A 15,749-nucleotide genomic window follows, 5' to 3' on the forward strand; every position below is an offset into this window, starting at 1 on the left:
ACTCTGTATTATGCCGGCTTACCGGGCGGCACACCCTCACATGAGCTCGTGTTCCAGCCACCCCGCTGTTTCATGAGGCTATGGGCTTACCGGCAGAGGGACGTGTGAGATGAAGCACCTGAGTGTGCTGAGCTCCGTAGAGTGCTACTCTGCCCCGCGACAGATAAGCCTCCCGTCTCCGCCAGCCTCCTTCGCCACGCGCTCATCCCTCAGCGAAGAAGATTGAAAAGGAAGATTTCCCAGAAAATTTCAAAGCAGCAAACAGGATCAACAGCTTAGACGGCTTTTCACTTCTCAGCAACTTCCTCGCTCCTGATGTTTATGCTTTTTTTTCTCTTCTTTTTTTTTGAAGGAGGATGCAGCTGTGTGTGTGTGTGGCTGTGTGTGCAAGTGTGTGGAAGAAAGGGTGGTCTAGTGAGGGAATTTATTCCTCTGTGTATTGGTGTGTAAAAGATGCCAGAATGCTGTCTTTCACTTCACTGATGATGTGCGGCAGCCACATGAAGCGGGAAAATAACCCCCCCCCCCCCCCCCCCCCCGCCCAGTCTCCCTAACAAACACACACACACACTGTAACTCTTGCCCTTTTACCATCATACACGTTGTGACATCCATATAAATATACCCACTCAGTACATTATTACTTTAAAAAAGGCCATTACATTAGGCTTCCCTCTTATGTCACTTTTATGGCCGCCGCTGTCGTCGTGTGAATGCAAATGAGACCGTGACTATTCGGCAGATGCTCAAACACCAGCAACCTGGAGAAGAAAGCTCACAGCTACCGCTGCCAAAGCCTAGCGGCCATGCGCTGATTCCTCTTCCTGCCTCGATATTGTTTGCTGGAGTAAAACAGGCATGCGGCAGTCCTCGCTGTGAAGCATTGAAGTGGCTTCCCAGATGTTCTCTGTTTGCAGAGGATGAATTTCTAATGGCGGTAAATTCCACGTCGCTGCCAGCAGCTGTAAACAGATCGATGGAAAAGAGAGGAGGGCTCAAGGGAACAGGATCAACTTGGTTGTTGACGGAGGACCACAGCAAGAGGGTCAAACAGCTAAAACAAGAAAAGGTCTGAGCAACAAACAGTCCAGCGTGATCTGAATCCCAGACCAAACACACTGTGCGCTCAGAAAACAGAGTACCTTGTTTTACCTTCAGGGGTGTCTGAATCGCCTCACTTAGGAGGCATTCTCATTAGATGCCTCGACCTCCTCAGCTGGCTTTGACGTGGAAGAGTAGTAGTTCAACTCTCAGTCACTGTTTAATGACCGAGATTGTCACCTTATGTCTAAGTGAGAACCTGGAGCGCCCTGGAAGGAAACTTATTTCAGCCACTTGTATCCACAGTGTCATTCTTTTTCACTTCATGGGCATAGGTGAGGGTAACAGTGTAAATCAGTAGTCTTGCTTTCACATTCAGCTCTGTCTTCACCACAGCAGACCTGCACAGCATCCTCATTAACATCTCTTCCTTCTTTCCAAGGAGGAAAACAGTTCAGCCACGATAATAAAGGAGCAGCTGTCACTGCCCAGCAGTCTGAGAAGCGCTCAGAAGGCTGTTTCTAGACAATTTGAAGTCCATCATTGTGCAGTGAGAAAGCATTTATTCACAAATGAAACACACTCTGACAGTTGTCAGTCTTCCCCAGGAGTGGACGTCCCAGGAAATTCGCCCGCGATCAGACTGTTACATCTTGGGTAAGCGCAAATAATTTTTTAGCCATAGGACCCGAAATTCTTTAGAGTCAAACATGAGGTTGTCGGTCTGGCAGCTAAAGCTTGGCCTTGGGTCATAGATGGATGGATGGATGGATGGATGGATAGACAGATAATCTGTTGGGCAAAATGTAAAAGTTCTTTGCTGACAGGGTCGAATAGCCCAGCAATCAATGAGAGGATCCATCGTTTGATGTTTTTTTCTAAGGACTATTGGACAAATTTGCTCTTTGATGACCAGCTGGGTCTCATCTTCATTTTCAGAAGTCTAAAGGACTTCTTTCCCGCTCCAAAAAAGCTTTATTGCCAAGAGGTAGATGAGAAGATTCAACCCTTTGAAAGCACATCAGGCCATTCTGTGATGTGACAATAAAGGCTGTTTTAATTTTTTTGTTACATGTGAAGCATTCCCAAGACCACCAAACAGGCTGGTATTTAAAATTAATGGAGCTCCCCTTTAATGAGTTACCGTATATGACCCTATGAAAGAAGCAGTGCAGTACCCAATCAGGGAGACAGAGAGAGAGTGTGTGTGTCTGTGTGTTTGCAGTCTTGCTCATCTAAACTGACAATCATGATTACAGGTAACCAAAAGGTTTGACACATTTTTGGGGGGATGGAATAGGAAAGCTTGGGAAAGCATTATTGTCAATTCCTGCCCTCACAGAGATGGCTGAACATTAGCCGTGGGTGTAGTCCCTCCACCTACACAGCGTGGAGCAGCTACTGTTCATTCTGGGGCAGACGCTGGTAACGGAGGAAAATTTGTATCCAAAATTACGAAATCCAAACGGGCTCAAACGCTGGTTCTCGGCAGTACGTTAAAAAAGAGCAGAAGAAGAGTCTGAGAGAAAATTCTGGAATTACTAGTAAGATGCTGGATGTTGTTGGGCAGTCTGAAACACAATTTTTTTATTAAGAAAACCCCTCAAAGTTCTGACTGCTATACAAGTCAAACGCTTGCTATCATGACAGAGCTGCCGATTTCTATGAGGATTCTGAGGAGAAAGAAACGAAATCCTGCTGCTTGTTCTGTTTGTTATTTGGGCTGTGGGCAGCTCCAGCTGACCTGTGCTGACCTCTGGCTGTATGTGCTGCACACACTGAGCCGATGCTCTTCTTTTCAGGCTCTGCTTTCGGCTTCCTCCTCCTCCTCCAGAGGTCGCTGGGAGAGTGCACCTACGCCCCGGCACGCCCAGAGCGACACATACATCCATGTTAAAATTCAGAGAAGTTAACAGTGCTTAGTCTGTGTGTGTGTGTGTGTGTGTGTGTGTGTGTGTGTGAGAGAGAGAGAGAGAGAGAGAGAGAGAGAGAGAGAGAGAGAGAGAGAGAGAGAGAGAGAGAGAAAGATGTGTGGTTTGATGTTTAGTCGAGCGAACCCCTTCATTGTGAGATGCGCGGACAGGTTGAAGCCTCGACATGCTGTGTGCCGTCTGTTGAGCGTGCGAATGTGGAGAACCGGCCCTCTGACAGTGAGATAATTAGAAACGTAAGCATCGGGCCGTGATTTCGTTCAGTCTCCGGGAGGATTTGCAGCCATTTCCTCGCTGCCTACCTTTGTCTGATCACTACTCCCTCTCCCCTTTGTGTCCTCTGGAGCCCTGCTTGACCTTGTATTATTCTAATTATTCTCATTACAGTGTGGCTTTCGAGACCTCCTGCAGCAGGTTCTGTGCTAACAGCGGAGTCTCGGCCGACCTTGGAAACAGCGGGAGGATGATGGCTCATTTAAACGCGGCCATCCTCGATTTGTGCACACGTGTGGGAGGACGAGGCAAGGGGGCGGGGAGGGTGGGTTGCGGGCTCACTCTGGGAGCTGGTTTGTCTTCTGCACAGGTAATTAATACGCTTATTAACTCCTCTGCTCAGATTATACTCAAAACCACAAGGAGAGAGTGGTGGGGGCGGAATATCTTAATGGAATTCGTGCTGCTGTAACTCACAGGGTTGAGCTTGAAGGAGGAAAGGGGGGAGAAAAAAGTAGTTAGGTTTAAAGGTGACTGAATCACTGAATCATTTCACTGAGTGTGCTGTGTTTATGGCAGAGGTACGCATACGGCACAGTTGGGCACGCTGAAGTGTGCTTAACCTGTAAAGGAGGATCTTGTATTTCACTGGAGAGTGACGAGGGAGCTGAAATGGGCCGAAAATGGCATAATCAGCTGGTTAGTTTGCCAGGCAGGAGAAGGTAAACAATATTCAGTGCTGTGAAAAAGTATTTGCCCCCCTTCTTGATTTCTTAGGTTTTTTGGGGGTTTTTTGCATATTTTTCTGTACTTAAATGTTTCAGCTCATCAAATAAAGTTTGCTACCACACAAAAATTCATTTATTAAGGGAAACAAGATATCCAAACGTACCTGGCACTGTGTGAAAAAAGTAATTAGTCATCAATCAACCACAGTTTTTTGGAGAGCTGAGTTCAATTTCTCTAGCCACACCCAAGACTAATTACTGACCTGCTAAATCATGAAATCACTTACATAGAACCTGTGTGACAACTAAAGTAGGCTAAAAGATCTCAAAAGGCAAAAATCTGCCATAATCTAAAGAAAGAGCTGAGAAAGTTATTAACATCTATCAGTCTGAAAAGAGTTACAAAGCCATTCCTCAGGCTTTGGGATGCCAGTGAACCACAGTGAGCCATTATACACAAATGATGAAAACCTGGAACCTTCCAAAAGTGTCAAGCCCACTAAAACTACTCCAAGAGCACATCGACGACTCATCCAGGAGGTCACAAAAGAACCCAGAACAACATCAGCACTGCAGGCCTCACTTGCCTCAGTTAAGGTCAGAGTTCATGATTCAACAATAAGAAAGCGACTGGGCAAAAATGGCATCCTTGGGACAAGAAAACCACTGCTGACCAAAAAGAAGACAAAGGCTCGTCTCACATTTGCCAAAAAACATCTTGATGATCACCAAGGGAAAAAACTGACGGGAAAAAAAATTGAAATTTTTGGAAGGCTTGAGTTCCGTTACACCCACTATAAAACCACCGCAGCATTTCGTAAAAGTAACCTCAGTCCAAGAGTCAAACATGGTGAAGATTGTGTAATATTCTTTTGCTCCCTCAGGACCTGGATGACTTGCTGTAATTGGTGGATCCATGAACAGGAAATCCTGAACAACAATGTCGAACCATCAGTTTGTGCCCTGAAGCTCAAGCTCACTCGAACTATGCAGAAGGAGAATGATCTAAAACACCATCAAGTCCACCTGTGAATGGTTCAGATAAATGAAGTGAAGGTTTTTGAGTTGTCTAGTCAAAGTCCAGACTTTCATTTTGAGATGCTTTGACATAACCTTAAACAGGCCATGCTAGTAAAAACGCTCCATGTGGCTGAATTAAAACAATCCTGCAAAGAAGAGTGGTCCGAAATTCCTCCACAGAGGTGTGAAAGACTCTGTCATTGCTAACGTATGATTACAGGTCTTTTGTCAAGAGTGGGAGAACCAGTTATTAGGTTTAGACACAGTTACTTCTTCACACAAAGCCAGGTAAGTTGGATAGCCTTTTCCCTTCAATAAATCAAATCATTATTTAATCACAGATTTTTTAAAAACAGGTTATTAGTGCCTAACATTAAATATGTTTGTTGATCTGAAACATCTAAGTTTGATAAATATGCAAAAAAACAAACAAACCCCAACAAACCAAGCTGTTTCATGCCGAGCTAACAGAGGGTGCAAGGTGCACTTTGCAACACGACTGTTACGAGGTGCGAGTCCAGATAGCGAAGAGTTTGTCCACAGAGTGAGGGGTTAACTCGATTCCATTTGTATGTGCAGATCACTTATTTGCATTATGAAATGTGAGCAGTGAAGGCAGAAGCAATCCTACTCAAAGGTAAAGAGGCATCCACGTTGGAATTGAATCGCTTGCATTGCTTTTGAAGATGACCGTTGCTTGGCAGGGTCCAGTTACCTAGGTAACGCTCAAATCTCTGGTCACCACAAAGCTGCAAATTGCTTCCTGTTTGGATGACCCTTATGAACTAAAAGCAGTTGAAGTGAAGTCACTTTGAGGTCCATTTGAAAGTTGTGTAGACATCTAAGTGGAAGAATCTAAAATAGCTAAATTTAAAGCAATGCAGTACAAGACCTGACAGCAGGTTTAGTGGGTATGAAGACTGAATGACAAAAGGCTCAAAGAATGGATAAGAGATGCCATACTTGTTTCTCTTGTCCGTGTATATCAGCGAGGAATATCAGCATTAAAACCACTGATCTAATATTTTTTGAGGTCCCCTTGTGCTGCCAAAATGGCTTTGACCCATCAGGGCATGGACAGAGGACCTGTGTTAGCTGATGCTAGTAGCCCATCCTTTGTACCTCATGCTTGATTTGATTGGTATGTGGGGAGTTAGGAGGCAAAGTCATCTTGGGTGTGTTCCAATAGATTGCAGATTGCTGTAATTGAAGTCTTAATTTGTATAAAAGCACAGAAAAACTTGTTCATGTGAAACACTTAGTCTGTTAATGTTTTTGTCCAGATTTTTCACCAAGGGAATTTATGGACCTCTGTTTTGTTTTTTAAGCATAATTTTCATGTCTCCGAGCAGTCCATGCCCATGCTTTATTAGTCTGTTTCCTCAGTGAAATAACAGGGGCACACAGACTTTCACATTCTGTTCTCACCACATGACCCCTGTAGAAATCCATAGAAAATATAGTTTTTAGTTGTTATTTGCTGACTTTGCCAGTAACACAGACTTTACTGAACTGCCATTCCTGGATGAGGGAAAGAAGCTCAGGGGATTTGATGCATAGAGCTCCACAGAAGTCTGCAAAACATTGCAGCAACAAAATAAAGCTTTCTTTAAATTCATCTAAAGTACAGCCTTGGCCGCTGAGGCTGGATGGTCTGCCTGGCCTCACTACTGTAGGAAGCACTGCAGGTAGCTTTGAGAGTCCATTGAGAATGCAGAGTTTGAGCCGCCCAAGGCCACATCAGACCTCATCAGGCCAGCTGTCTGGATCCAGGTGTTGTTTGAGTTGAGAGGGTTCACCCTCTGCTTCGCCCACAGCTCGCGTTGGGTGTATTTTTACTCAAGGCATGTGTGCGCATTGTTTGTGTGCGCCGTTACTAAAGGCCAAACTAGACAAATTCGACTGGACACCCGAGGAGGACCACGTAACCTCGACGTGAGGAGGGGATCGAACCTGCCAAACAATCAGGTTAACCAAAATGACAGCACAGTGATGGAGGACTTGATATGGGAAAAGACAGAAAAACTCCCCGAGGGATTTGATTGATGATCTTTTTGTTGTTCATGTGAACTGGCATTAAAAACAAAAAATCTTTGAGGTGAGAAACAAAGTGTTGCCGGTTTGTAGTCACGAGTGTATATCAGCTCAGCGATTCCCAGATTATACAGAGGGAGAAGCTGCAACAGCTTGAAAATATGACTTTGTGGAGAAAACTTTGAAAACAAAACAAAACAAAAATCTCAGTTTCTTTGCTTCCAGCAGAAACTAATCCTTTACCAGCACTGTTGCCGCGGTTCTGTCCGAGTGTGTCATGAACCCTGCTTTCACATTCATAATCCCGTTTGCTGATCTTTATATTTTCTTGAGCGTTTGGGAACGTTTAGTTCTTATCATAATTTTGTCTTAGTTTTAGAGCTTATTTGTTCCCTCAGTGTCAACAGCTTGAAAAAAGAAAGCGACTGGACTTCTTTAAAAGAAGAAAGAAGTCCAGTTGCCTTCTGTTTTTTTCGAGCTCTGAAGTCTACCTTGCTTTGGATGACTGAGTAACTACATAGACTTATTCCGTCGGTATTCCCCATCTTATCCTCTTAGTCATTTCCCCCCAAGTCAAGTTTTATGTGTCTATGTTTCCCCATTTACTTACAGCTTTAAAGTTCCTCTTTTATTTTGATATTTTTCTGTCTTTTGTGCCTTTGGTTTTGCTTCCATGTGTCTCCTTATCTGGACTGAGTTAGTGTTGAGGTAGTTGCTCAAAAACAGTAATATATTACACATTACTTCTTACTTTTTAAAAAACGAATTCAGTGAGTTACTTCATTATTCACTGGTGAAAGTAATTTGTCACACTACTAGTTACATTACTATCTCGTGACCAGAGACCATGCAGCATTTAAAGCGTGGACGTACTGACATTACTTTAAGTTTTAGTCTGTAAAAAGTGACAATTAAAACATCAGCGTCTGCTGTACACTCTGTGTGGGAAGAAAACTTTCTACAGCGAAAAATTAAACTTCAAATCTGAGCAAGCACCTAGCACGCCACCACGGGAATGTGAAATTCACAGAGAAACCCCCGCTGTGACACCGGGCAAACCTCCACCTGCCCCACTCCTGCTAAACAGGTGACAATAGATTTAAGAGCGACAGGACTGCTGCTGAATCTTTGATTTTATTTATTTTTTGCTGTTTTACTTTCATCTATTTGAAAGAGTGAGAGTAAACACAAAACATTATTTTATTTTGTATGCTGGAATATGCAGAAAATAGGTTTAAATGTTAAATAATTTCTTCAAGTCAAAGACAGTTGCATATAATTAGATTTGTGCATAAAGTTAAAAGATGAAAACTAATAAAACAATTTTTAAAAAGAGACTTTATTTATTTGATTACATTTTATATGATGGATTATGCAGAAAAAATAGACCTGGGCTGAAAGGTCTATTGCTTTATTACATATTCAGGTTGTGTATCATGTCTTTTAAAAGTAACTAAGTAACTAAGTAACTAATTACTTTCAAAAGTAAGTAATCAGTAAAGTAATGGTATTTACTTTTTGTAATCAGTAATTAGTTACTAATTACCTTTTTCAAGCAACCTGACCAACACTGCTCACTACTCTGTTAAATGCCCTGAAACACGCTGTCCCATAATTATCAGTTAACAACATAAAAACACACAAACACAAATCCCTATCCCAATGCTGACACACATACACTCTTTCTTGCTCCCACCGCTCCCGCCCTTCTAGACCACTTTCTTCTGATTGGCTGCCTCTCGCAAACAGGTTTGAACTGACCATCTTAAGCACACCCCCTCTCTGTGACATCACAAAGAGCTGAGAGTAGAAAAAACCCCTGAAACCGAGCTTTTAGAACAGTCTGAGGAAGCTCTCAGCTCACAGGGATTATGCGCACCCACACTGACCTCATTAGTTGAAACTTTGGTCACGTTTAATGTGAGCATCCATCACTGCAGCGGTATACATATGAAATAAAGTAAGGAAAGGAATAATGGGTCCCCTTTAATAACTAGGGAGTGAGCCGAATGTCACACAGATGTGCTTCTTTATCGTGGACGGCTGCAGAAAGCTGAGTCAGAACATGAATATTGTTCTTGGGGAGCGAGCAGGGAAATGTCTCCTCCCTGCAATTACAAGTTTCCATGAATAATTTTTAGCAATATGTGGAGCGGAGAGGTGATAAATTGCATTCCTCTGCATTCGGTGCGTGCATGAAACACTCAAAGCAAAGGGGGGTAATGACGCAGGGAGGGTGGTGGTGGGGTTGGCGGTGGAGGTGGCGCTTTCCTTTTTCTGATTTGTCTTCAAAGTTCTGTATGAAGCATGTGTCATTAGCTGGGAAGAACCCGATCGTGTCATTTACACACACATGAACACACACACTTCATATATATGTATATATACACCACGTAAGGTAGTATTTGATCCCAGATCTTTAGCTCTGGGGAACACGGTGTTTTTCTTTACTGTTTACATGAACACATGTCCACACCCACACACATATATACAAGCGCACAGCCACACACGCTCACGCCTCGATCAAAGGGATCCCTGAGAAGAAGCTCAAAGGCAGGGCTTCTCTTTACCCCTCTATTTCACCTTAAAAGAATACCTGCTTTGAAGAAGCACCATGAAGAGGGATGTATCATTCACAAACATTAAAAAAAACTGAATGTGGGATGAGTTACGGCTGCGTTTGTGTAAATGCCCCGAAGGTAGAAGGCAGGTGAAGGGTAAGAAAAAAAGAAAGAAATTCTCAGTAGTCATGACATTTCATTACAGAGCTTTGACAGTTAAGAAAGGGCCTCTGATCTCCATCTGCAGCCAGCCTTTGAAGGCCTCGATGCATTTCTAATTATTAGTGCTCTAAACCAAGTGTGAAATCCTCTTTTGGTTTTGGAGATTATTTATAGTATTTGTGCATTTGAGATGCTGTTCAGTGAAGAGAGGCGGGAGGGACCACGGTCTGAGATATCAAATGGGCTGAGAGCCCTGTTTGATGTTGCTGTGTTACTGAGGCAGCAGAGTCTGACTGTGACCGTCCAGCTGTGGTGGGTCAGGAGAGCCTGAGTGGAAAGCCAGAAGATGAGTCTAAAGGAAAATGAGTGTAAAGCATGTCATATTTTAAAGGAAAAGAAGATATTTTGAAGAAAAAAAGACCCACTATTGGTTCTGGTTATAAATATTTCTGGATTCAGACTTGACACATGCTAAATGGTGAACTGGAAGGAAGTCATGATGGTTTTTGGTAGATTGTTCTGAACCCGTAAAGCTCGGCACAAAACCACTAATTTTCTCTATATCCAGTTCCAACTCAGCGTAATTGGACACGTAACTCTAATTAAATGTCTTTCTGATGACACAGGAAAGGGCAAGAAAATCAAGGCAGGGATGGGCGTGATACAGAAACTGTTGAGCAGAAGGGATTCCCTTGGGGTTGAATGCCTCTACACTCTACCACAACTGCTTGTCCGGTAGTATGGGGCTGGATACCACAATCCCACTCAACTACTGTGGTTCTCTTTTGTCATTTCTATAACTACACAGCCACCACATCTACTTTGGCAGCCAGCATTCAGTTGGCAATTTGGATCAAACCATTTCTTCTAAGATGTAGTTGATAGAATGTATAAATCCTTCATACAGGGACTTTGGACAAGGAACAAGGAAAAGAGAGAAAAACAAACTTCGGAGCAGAAAACATAAATGCATATAATAAATATCGTGAAGTCCCATTAAAATTATACAGATCACTCTCTAGAACCGGGGTGTCGAACATCGGCCCAGCAAAGACTTCAGTCCAGCCCACTGGACAGCTTTGGAAAATGTGAAGGACTGCACAGAGTTTCAACTTTCAACTGTATTTTCGTAAGTTTTACATCTGTTTTATTCATAAAAATCATAAAGGCTGTAAAACCCCTCACTACGCACTTTATGCACTTTTCTCAGACAGGCATGAACATTTTCACACTTTTCTCTCTTGTTTAAAAGTTCAAATATTGTCTGACATTAAAACGGTCCGTGGAGCAAAAAATGTTGGGGACCGCTGCCCTAGGGAGTTCGCTCTTCAACTGTAATCCTGTTTAGCATCCAGTTTAATATCACAGTGAAGGGTTGAAGTTTACTGACCAAGCCAGCTAGTATTAGATTTAGCTGAAAGCGCCACAAGTCTTATCAAAAATAGACTCGTGTCTGGTTTATACACACAGACAGATCCTTACACGGTGGCAAATATCAAATTGACAAACTAGAAGCTGAAAAACAGTGGGTGGTGACCTTGCATCCATCTTTTATATACAGTCTATAATTTTTCCTCCCCTGACAGCGTGAGCCATGAGGCAGACTATGTAGTCTGAGTATAGAAGATGATGTATTAGATAAGCCAGAAACTTAGGCATTAAGTTCTCAGTGCTCATGTTTAAACAGATACAGCGAAAACCTTTACAGTGCAGGATTTGTGGCGTCATCATTACCCTGGTTAAAAATGAAGTCATTCACCTTTTTCTATAACATACCCTCCATGAATCAATCAGCTGGAAATCGACTTCATTAGTTGCCACTCAAAAATAATAATCCTGCTCTTCTGCAAGGAAAAACCAGCTACCGGTGGATGTTGACATAATATAGTCATACTAATAAAAATCTGCACGTAGGACCCGTGAGTGCAGCAATGACCCACTTCATTATTAATAGAATGAAACTGTGTTCACACAAGGAGATGGAGACTAGTAAATTCCATCACGCTGACAGTTAAAGTGTGCCTACAACACAAGGAAATCTTCATTTCATCTGTTTTTGGCACCACCCCCCTGCCCGAGAGCCAAAATATCTCCCCCAGCCACTTTACTGTTTGCTTACTGATGACACAGAACCAGAGCTGAATGCAAACCGTTACTTAAAGTCCTCCCGAAGGTAATACAGGATATGAAAACTTAACGAGCCACGGGGCATTATGAGAAGATATATATGTCTATAAACACCTTGTTGGCTTTTCATTTGGGTCCGATGAAGGTGGCCGGGTACCATAAATCAATACTGTACGTATATCTTTAGCAAGAGAGTGCTAAAGAGAGGACTCGCATCAAAAAGTGAATAAAAGAGAGGGAAAGCCCCTGAGTGTAAAGCACGTTCTACATATATCACATACAAGTGCCCACCTTTGTGTGCACACACGCTGACAAATAGAGGCACTCACGGAGAAATCAGAACTTTGATGAAAACAACAAATGAAAGCCTTGAGTGTGAGTAAACAGACTCCTCTGCCTCCTGGGCTAAGAAATGGCCTACTTATTTTCGCCACAAATCACAGCGGTGAGACAGACATATCAGATATCATTACTCTTTAAAGCTTTAATCCGAGTGTTTGGGATGTTGGCAAGGTAGTAGGTTTACATTATTTTGAGTGTCAGGCAAAAGTCTTGTCCCCTGGCGGTTCAATCTAAAATGATGTAATTCACACTTAAACTTGCTATTTTTAGTGCACTTGTGTGTTTATGTCAACTAGTACTGTGTGATATAATGCTCGAAAAGTTTATTAAAGGACCTTGTCTACTTCTCAGCCTCAGTAGCAGGAAGGGGAGGGACCCAGGATGTGTCATCAGCATCGACAATTACTCCAATGCTAACTATCATCACAGATAAAAACACATTGTGTCTTGTAGTGGTGTTTGGTGTTTATACATCATCAGTTTCCATCTTCTTAGTAGAAAGAAGCTTACGTTATCATGTACGGTCAGAGGCACGTAGAGTTGCAAATGTTCCCAAAAATCAAGTTTGTAGCTCAACATCTGCGCTTCCCATAAGTGTGCAACTTGTTGTGTTTGATTTGTACTACATTGTCCATTTAATGTACTACACAAGTAAGAAGTGTACATAGTGTACTACATGAAAGTATCCAAATTGAGACATGCTATGTATATGCTGCCAAGTGTTTAAATCTGCATTACTGTGGCATTTTGTGGCACTAAGTGTGGAAGAGAAGCAACTGACACATCCAGCACATCCAGACTAAACTGACAGTCTCATTAGAGTTGGGCTTCTGGCACCTGATAAAGCCAAGTGTCCGTTCACTGCTCTGTGAGTTCAGTTCAGGACAGGGCTGTTAGCTCAGAAGCTAAAGTAACGTTCCTTAACACCTAACTTGTTTCTTTTCTTGATTGTCCACCATTTGGGAATATGCAAGTTTTCTTATTTAAAAAGTGCTCACTGCTACTGAAATACACTCATTAAATCATTCTGTGTGCATTATGTGATCATTAGTTAATGCCATCTCAAACTGCTGGTTACTGTTGTTCAGAGTTGGGAAAAGGTACCACTGCTGACCAGGGGTGTAACTTTGTGTTCAACACTGGGGGGTTAAGATCCCCACTCAGAAGGATAAGGGGAGTGTCTGAGGACAGGCAACCACACCGTACTGCCAAAAGCATTAGGTCGTCTGCCTTCCCACGCATATGAACTTGAGGGGCATCCCATTGTTAATCCATAGGTTAGTCCAGTCTTTGCAGTTATAACAGCTTTGAGGTTTTCCACAAGGTTCAGGAGTGTGTCTATGGGAATGTTTGACCATTCTTCCAGAAGCGCGTTTGTGAGGTCAGACACTGATGCTGGACCAGACTTCCAGTCTGCGCTCAATTTCTTCCCAAACGTGTTTTATCAGGTTGAGGTCAGAACTCTTGCAGGCCAAATAATTTATTCCACGACACACTTGCTTATCCATATTTTATGGACCTTGCTTTGTGCACTGATTCACAGTCACGTTGGAAAAGGAAGGGGCCATCCCCAAACTGTTCCCACGAAGTGAAATATTCCAAAATGTCTTGGTATGCACCTGTGGACATGGGAGAACACCTGAATTCAATGATTTGGATGGATGACTGAATACTTTTAGCAATATAAACAGAGTGAAGTGATTTGCAAATCTCACGGATCCATATTTTATTCATAGTAGAGCAGAGGAAGCATATCATATATTTCAACTGAGACATTTTACTCTTTTATGAAAAATACTGGCTCATTTTGAATTTGCTGTGCAGCATCCCCTCTGTTTTCAACAACAGTTCATAAACATCTGGGAACTGAGGAGACCAGTTACTGGACTTGTGGAAGAGGAAAATGGTCCCATTTTTGTCTAGAATTCTAGATCAGGACCTATGACAGGATCCAAATTACTTGGACATAAAGTACTTCTTTATTTACACCAAAATGAGCTAATACACTTTTTAATAGAGGAGGGGACAGTGATATATCTGAAATAACACAGCAAGAGTGTCACATTACTTATTTACTGAAGCAAAAGATGTTGCAGAGAAAATTAAAGTTTTTGACTGCTGAGTCTTTGGCATTTCCCCCTGTTTTTGCAGTACCAGCAGAATATGTAAGTAGCCTCACTAATAGCTTTTCCTTGGACTCCTGTCTCCAAGTAGTAGAGCTCCAATTCTAATAATAGTCTAGAGGTATAGCATAATGATACACAAAGAGGCAGGCATTTCTCTTTAACAAAACAAAGGATTTGCATCAAAAATCAAAACAACCTGTCTATAAATTTTAACGATTTAGTGTTACTTCAGCATTTCTTTTGCTTCAATTCCTCTTCTGTAAACCATCAAGAAAAATAATCGCCCTGCCGAAAGGACGGGGGTGTAAAGAAAAATCTTGCACAGAGGTGAAAGAGAGAGTTGTTTTCTGTGGCGGCTGAGCGGTGAGGGAGGGATGGGGAGTGTAGAAGGGTTGGGAAGAGGTGGGGAAAGAGGAAGAGGAAGGGGAGTGGGGTGGTGTTACAGACCTAAGCAGGTGTGACAGTTCTGAAAGCTTTCATGGGGAAAAAAAGGTTTCTCTGGCCTTGTAGCGATGCTAAACTGAGCGTGACCCTCAGACTGAACCCAGCCATTTTTCTCGCTCACTCTCACTTGCTTTCGTGCCTAAACCTCCCAAGAACAGGAAAACCCTCCGCTGACAGTGTGAAGACTAAAGGATTTAAGTGTACAAATTCCTATTCTCCTTCTATTTGTCCTGCCACCGATTTCATTCTATCTCTATTTTCCCTTTACCATCGTGGCTGGAGGAAACATACTGTAGAGATAAAAGCTTTCCATTTACAATGGGATATCATCCATTTAGTGTCTCTTCTGATATGATGGTTTCCAACATGATTACATTTAGTCAATATGCATTGAATTATATTGGTTTTATGCCAGATACCAGCCAGAAAACATTATTGGAGCATGATATGGGAGGTTTTTAGCAAGCAGCATTTTTCTAGGAATTTGTGTGGCAAAAAAACCAACAGTCCACTGCTCCATACTGAAATACATTTTGACAAGAACATGACTTATTTATTCTAAATTCGTGGTCTGAGAGGATGGATCCTTTAGTATTCTTCTGAATTCTCATCAACTTCTAACAGCAAGTCACACGTTTCACTAGAATCTCAATAACTATATGGAACTGCATGGTTCTCAGATGATGTATCGAAGTTCATTTGGTAACCCTGTAACTGTTTCTCCGGTGCCACTGGGAGGCTGTATGGAAGAGGATTAGGAACGCTAGGGAAAAATGTGGGGATGTGTTTTTTTCAGTCATGCTAACATTTACCCTAAAGCACAGCTGTGCTGAAGTCCAGCTTCACTGAGGCAGTAGTCTCCAAGTCCTGTTATACTGCAGTTTGTAAAAACGGCAGTGAAACCTGCCATAAGGAGCTGCTGAGAATTTCATTAGTTTGACTTTTAGTAGAGTTTCAGACTCCCATGATGCTCCAAATGCTGTTTCACATGCTCTTCTGCCCTAACAAGGATGAAACTCC

This window comes from Simochromis diagramma, unplaced genomic scaffold (genome assembly GCF_900408965.1).
Source record: "Simochromis diagramma unplaced genomic scaffold, fSimDia1.1 OVJJ01000753.1, whole genome shotgun sequence".
Classification (NCBI taxonomy): Eukaryota; Metazoa; Chordata; class Actinopteri; order Cichliformes; family Cichlidae; genus Simochromis; species Simochromis diagramma.